Consider the following 7,143-nt stretch of genomic DNA (forward strand, 5'->3'; position numbering starts at 1 on the left):
CTTCAAATTGCCAGTACTTGGTTTTGTAGAATAATTAAATTCTAAGAGACTATTAGAAATTAAAAGTTAAAGGAGATGATGTGAAAAGGACAGTGAGAGCTCAGTATGCCTTATGTTCTACTGATAAACTTTGTGAGAATTTTCTGCCTTCAGTTACAGATAGGGCAGAATAAATTAATGGAAATGTAGAAAGAAATAGAAAGTGAAGGTGGGAATGTATGATATGAACAGGAATGAGATTATATACAAAAAGGCTATTAAGTCTCTATTTCTCCTATAAATGGTTCCCGAATTTAATTACAGTCTTTGTAATAGTGAAAGTGAGGGAACATTGCTAACCATTTTGCAGCAAATTATGAGAAAAAATAAAAATAGCTTCAGAGAAATGCAGATTTCATGAGGTCTACAGATGCTTTTCATAGGAATTATCATAGAAAGTATTTCGTAGGCTAAGAAAAACTGTATCATCTTTGTAAATGGCATTCATAATAAGAAATTGTCTCTTCTCCTTTCAAGAAAAGGAGGATAGAATGCTACTAAGTAAGCCCTTTTCTTGATATGCCCCAAGGATAATTAGTGTATTAGAAGCTCCTTGTAATGTTCACCATGAGTACAAGTACACGGTGATATAAAAGAGGTGATTTTTTAAATCTTGAAATTTCACAGCTGAGACAAATGCTGCAGCTCTGTGATGACTGCAGCCATGCCAGCTCAGGCTCTTGATCCTATTATGAAAGTAAAATCTTCTAACAATTGCAAAATCCACAAGTAAGAATGTCATTTTAATCTGTTCTTAGTGAGCAGAGACCTCAAATAGATCAGCACTCATTACTGTATTGCTTTATATTAGAATGGAATAAAAAATTAGGCTGCTGGTATTTTCAGTATAGGTCTCACCTTAGTCTCAGTGCCATTGCTGCCTACTAAATGTCCTCACTTATGTTTATTTATGTATTCATTTTACATCCTGATCACAGCAGCCTCCTCTCTCCTCTCCTCTTCTCCCTCACACCCTCTTCTCCCATTCCCTGATCCCCTTCTCCTCAAAAAAGGGGAGTCCCTCAACCCACCTGAACACATTAAGTCCCATTAGGACTAAGCACATCCTCTTCCACTGAGACCAAACAAGTCAGCCCAGGTAGGAGAAAGTGAGCCAAATGTAGGCAACTGCATCCATGTCAGTGACAGGTCCTGCTCTAATTGTTAGGGGACCCACACAAAGACAAAGCTGTCTCTCAGATACATATGTGGAGAGGGCCAAGGTGCATGCTCTTGGTTTGGCGCTTCACTGTCTGTGGGACTCCGTGGGTCTAGGTTAGTTGACTCTGTATGTCTTCTTGTGGAGTTTTTGCCCCATCAGTGTCCCTTTATGCTCGCCCCCACTCTTTCACAAGGCTCCCCAAGCTCCAGCGAAATGTTTGGCCATGGGTCTCGGCATCTGTTTTGAGCCACTGCTTGGTGGAACCTCTCAGAGAGCAGTTATGCTAGGTTCCTGTCCAAAAGCAAAGCAGAATAACATTAATAGTGTCAGGGGCTGGCCCTCTCCCAACTCTCAAGGTGGGCCAGCCATTGGTCAGCCATCCCCTCAATCTCAGTCTTTATCGCTGCACATTTTGTAGGCAGGGTTTATTTTGGATCTCAGGTTTTATGGGTGTGTGAGTATCCTACTTCCTCCACTAGAAGTCCTGCCAGGCTATAGGAGGTGGCTACTCCAATCTCCATGTTCCTTCCTGCTAGGAGTCCCAGCTAGAGTCACCCCAATATCCTCCCACAAGCCTACTCTGCAGCAGTACGTCACTTGTTGTACACGAGCGTTTGCTCATAGAATAGTAAAGGTCTCAGTGTACAAGTATTTAACACTTGAAGTATTTTTTTGGGAATAATAATTCCAGATGGGAATGAGTAGAGCAAATGGCCTGGGATGTGTGGCTAGGAGATTACAAGGAAGCTTAGGGGGTTTATATCTGCCCATCCCCAGTGTCTTAAGGTTATTAAAAATCTAATAGGTGTCTGCATACTTTTATTTCTATAATAGCAGGTTGAAGAATAACTGCTGCATTAATAGACAATATGACTTCATATTAAATATTATTAGTTCTTTCAAGAGTAGACAGCCATTTTCAGACTACGGGATCACAGCCTGTAATCCATTCTAGTAGATTTTATACATATATAGACATACATATAAAATAAATCACACAAACATATATAATTATAACAGATATTATATGTAATATATTATAAATGAATACCATATAAAATAATTCTCCTATATATATTATATGGTGGTTATTATATATGAAATTTATTATGTAAAAATATGTGGAATTAATTATGTAAGTCAATTATATATAATATTATGTATATATTCTGTCAGTTTTGTTCCTCTAGAGAACCCTATCTCATACAACATGAGATAAAAATAATTTTTAAAATTGGACTAAATAAAAATTTTAGCACTATAAAATCTAAAATAAAAATTTTGTTTGATAAGGTAAATAGCATAATAAAGATAAATGAAGAAAATGCCAGAAAAGCAATAGAATTTATCACATTTGAAGGCCAAAACAACATAATTAGTCTTTAAATTTTCTATTTATTTGGTTTGCTGAAGGAAAAACAAAAAACATTAAGAAATGGTAGTTAGAAACAAGAGCGGCCTGGGTTTAGAGGCTTATAAAGTGTATCATCTCAAGTCTACATGTTTGATCTCTTTATAAAAGTGGTTTCTTTTGTTGATGGTGCATGTTTTGCAAGATGCTTATTTGTTTTCAGAATGAAAACTTAAGACACCTAGTGAAACAGTTCCATTTGTTCTTAGCTTCTGTCCTTTTGCTGTTCACTTCTTAGGGCTGTCTGTCTTTCAACTCGCACCATTTTCCTTGGGGGCAGACTGGCTCCCTACACTGCTTTGACCCTCCCATAAGTGTTATAGTTCCTGGTTCTGTAGCCTATAGATTATTACCTATCTTCTTAATAGGTCAGCTGCTATAGTGGGTGTGATAGTTTAAATGAGATGGTTTAGGCATTAAAATTCTTGGTCCTCCGTGGTGGCTGCTTTGGGAGGGACTAAGAGGTGTGGCTTTGCTGGGGGAGCATGCCACTGTGGCTTTGGCCATTTCTAGTGCAGTCTCTCTTTTCCCACGTGTGCATCAAAACATGAGCTCCCAGTTGACACGTCGACCATCTGCGTCCCCTCATTTCTGCTTGCCATTGTGAACTGTAGGCCTCTAGAATCCATTTCTTCTAAAAGTTGCTTTGGTTGTGGGGTCTTATCACAACATCAAGAAAGTGAAGATGGTGGGCCTTTCTCTTTCCATGTTACCTGAGCTGGGTTTCCTAGCCTTGAACGTCTTCTATTATCTCCAAAATATTGTCACAACTCCCTACTCTAGATATGGTTACTTTTTGGTATTTATTTATGAACGTACACATAATTTCATTTTTTTCTCTCTCTATTTTTTCACTTAATCTATGTGCAAAGATACAACTTGATTGTATTTGCTTTTCCACATTACTGTGTGTAATTAAAAAAAGACTAACTGTGGTTTTCTGAGTATGTGTATGTGAGCGTATGAGAGTATATCTGCAGAGATAAGGAAAAAAAAAGTCAGGTCTCATGGATCTGGACTCACAGTTGTTGTTGGTGAGACACTTGCCACAAGTACTAGGAACTAAACTGGTATCCTCCATAAGAGCAGTATATGCTCTTCAACACCAAGCCATATCTAGGTCTGTTTGACTGTTTTGAGGCTATATTGAGAAATGCATTAATTTTAAAACTCTAATTCTGCAAACAAAGAAAAGTGTAAGTGAGTTATTCATACTTACTCATCTATACGCTTCTTTGAGTGTCATCATTGGAAATGTTCATTGGAGATCACATGAGTCCATGGAAATATCTGATGGATGGGCCCAGAGAGATGGCTCCGTGGTTAAATTACATGCAGATGTTTTATTTCCCACACTGTCAGGGAAAAAATTTACAATCCAGTAAGAAAAGAGTATATACAATGCAAAAGATGATATTGTAGAACAAAGATATTTGAAAAATGAACTTCTAAGTAGTTTTTTAATAAGACATAATAGAAAAATATGAACTTAAATGAGCATTCATTTATTTGGCATTTGTAAACAAAATAAGCTTGAAAAATCATCAATGGAATACTTTCTCCTAACAAGTGTGCTTTGCTATATAGATTATTATCTGCCTAATTTTCTTCTTCCTACAATTACTTAGTAGCTTTATCACTGTTAAAAAAATTGTAAAAGACAAAAAAAAAAAAAATGCCAATTCTCTGTAAAAGCCAAATACAACTAGGACACAATCTATTCAGCTGAAATATAAGTCTCATAATAGAAGAGGGGAAAGACAAAAATTGAAAACAAACCTCCCCCACATTTCTAACAGCTACGACTGCTCGAACCCCAGTATCTTGTGATATATAACATTTTATACAGACATCAGAAGTGTAATTCATGAACACCGATGCAAGACATCTTGCACTAGCAGTCAACATATCCTACTACTCTCACTGGGTAACTAAGCTCAGTCCCCAGCTGGGAGGTTGGTGTGCTCACAACTGCCTATAACTCCAGCTCCACAGAGAATGTGAAACTTCTTGCCTCCTCTGACATCTGCTACCACCTGCGCATGCACGCATGCACACACACACACACACACACACACACACACACACACACACACACACTTGAAATAAAAATTTAAGGATTTGAGGTAGAATCATATATACATAACACATGTGCTTAGAGAATAATAAAGATTTAAGCTAGAAAGGGGAGACTTTGTAATATTTTTGTTGACTATATTAAGCTTTTGGGTTGCATGAAGATTACTTCTCTAGCTAAAGGCATGGCTTTTCATTTTCTGAGAAATGAAAATCCCTCTGTGTTCCTTTGATAACTAAAGATGAAAATACTGTGAAACAAAGAAAAAAAGGAGAAGCTTTTTATCAATAAAAATGACTTTCCTTCCTTCAAATAAAAAAAAACCATGAAGAGTAGACAATATAACTTACTTAGAGATATTACAGTAGAAATTCCATCAATAATAAAGTACAAAACAAAATATCTGCACAGAATTTTGAAAACTATTGAGGTCCAGAAAACATAATTTTATCTAACTACATATGCTGATGTGTACACTAAAATTTATGCATATTTCTCAACTGCATGATTAAAACTCAACAAAGGTTAGTAAGTTCCATGCAATTTCAAAGTGAGTCCTCAGTAATTGGATAAATATGTTTATATTACAAACAATGACTATATAAAATGATATAAGCAGGAGGGAAAGGCTGGGCCAAGCTAATAAAATCTAAAACATATTTTATATAGAGAATGACAGTATAAATTGGTTCTAGAAATAAGAGCAAGCTTGTTTATGATTATACATCTTGCATTTAACATTTTTGAGATATCTAGAAAAATAAGAGTAATAATAGCTTCAAATTATTTTAAATCATTTTGACTCATGAGTAATGCCGTTTATACCCAAGCCTCTCTTTCTTGAATATAATTTTCAGTTTTTTCTACACTTCGATGGTTGAAAAAGAGAGCTTGATATTAGTTCTTCTTGACTAAATTCTTGACAACAGAGACAGGGCTCTTGCCTAATCTCCTGTGTTAGGAATTTCTGAACATGATGTAGATTTATTCAAAAGTTCTGAGGAGCAACATTCATTTCTCATCACTGACTCATCCTCTGATACAAGCTCTCTGTAATAGCTGAAGAAATAATTTGTTTTAAGATTGATCCATATAACATGGGTACAGAAACAGAAAAGGAATTTCAGGTGCTTACAGGTCCTTAACCAGAATCTTTACAGTTATTTAAATTTTAATTTTATTAATTTATTCAGGTTACAACTCAATTGCTATCCCATCACTTGTATCCTCCCATTCCTACCTCCCTCCCGCTTTCACCCTATTCCCCTCCCCTAGGTCTATGGCCAAGGGGAATCTTCTCCCTCACTGTATGGTCATAGGCTATCAAGTCTCATCTTGGTAGCCTGCTTATTCCTCCTTTGAGTGCCAGCAGGCCTCTCCACCATGGGGAAGTGGTCAAATATGGGGCACCAGAGTTCATGTCAGAGTCAGTCCCCACTCTCCACATAACTGTGGAGAATGTCCAGTCCATTGGGTAGATCAGAGTAGGAGTTTGATGTTTACTATTGTATTGTCCCTGGTTAGTGCAATAGTTTGAGTAGACCCCCTGGGCCCAATCCACCCATCACGTTGCTCTTCTTGTAGGTTTCTAGGACCCTTTTTGTCCTTCTATTTCCCCATCTCTTATATTTCTCTTACCTAGAATCTCAGTAGGATGTACTCACATCTATCCCAATCCCCTGGTAATTGAAGACTTTCATGGGATGTGCCTTTTGGGCTAGTGCCCAATTATGTGAGTATATACCATGTGTCTTTCTGCTTCTGGGTTAACTCACTCATTATGATCATTTCTAGTCCCATCCATTTGCCCACAAATTTTTGGATTCCCTTGTTTTTAATAGCTGAGTAGCATTCCATAGTGTAAATGTACCACAAATTCAAGTGACACCACATGCTGGCAAGGATGTGGAGAAAGAGGAACACTCCTTCATTGCTGGTGGGAATGCAAACTTGTAAAACGACTTTGGGAATCTATCTGGTGCTTTCTCAGAAAACTGGGAATAGGGCTTCCTCAAGACCCAGCTATTCCACTCCTTGTAATATACCCAGAAAATGCTCCATCACACCAAAACGACATATGCTCAACCATGTTCATAGCAGCCTTATTCATAGTAGCCAGAACGTGGAAATAGGCTAAATGTCCCTCAGTTTAAGAATGGATAAAGAAACTGTGGTACATTTACACTATTGAATCTTTCTTTACAGTTTTAAGCTGTTGAGATAAATTTGTTTTTAATGGAAATCTAAATGGCTAAAGTATCACTTTAATCTCTTTTTAGCATTTTATTTTTGAAAGTAAGGAATTAATAAATTAATACTGAAATATAAAAATATCAGTGTCTTAAGGAACTGACACATCACCCTTTTTTCTTTTTTCTTTTTTTTAAATTTTATTTTTTTTTAATTTATTCATATTACTTCTAAATGGTTATCCCCTCCCTTGTATCCTCCCAT

The sequence above is a fragment of the Acomys russatus genome, chromosome 21 (assembly GCF_903995435.1).
Source record: "Acomys russatus chromosome 21, mAcoRus1.1, whole genome shotgun sequence".
In the NCBI taxonomy this organism is placed as follows: domain Eukaryota; kingdom Metazoa; phylum Chordata; class Mammalia; order Rodentia; family Muridae; genus Acomys; species Acomys russatus.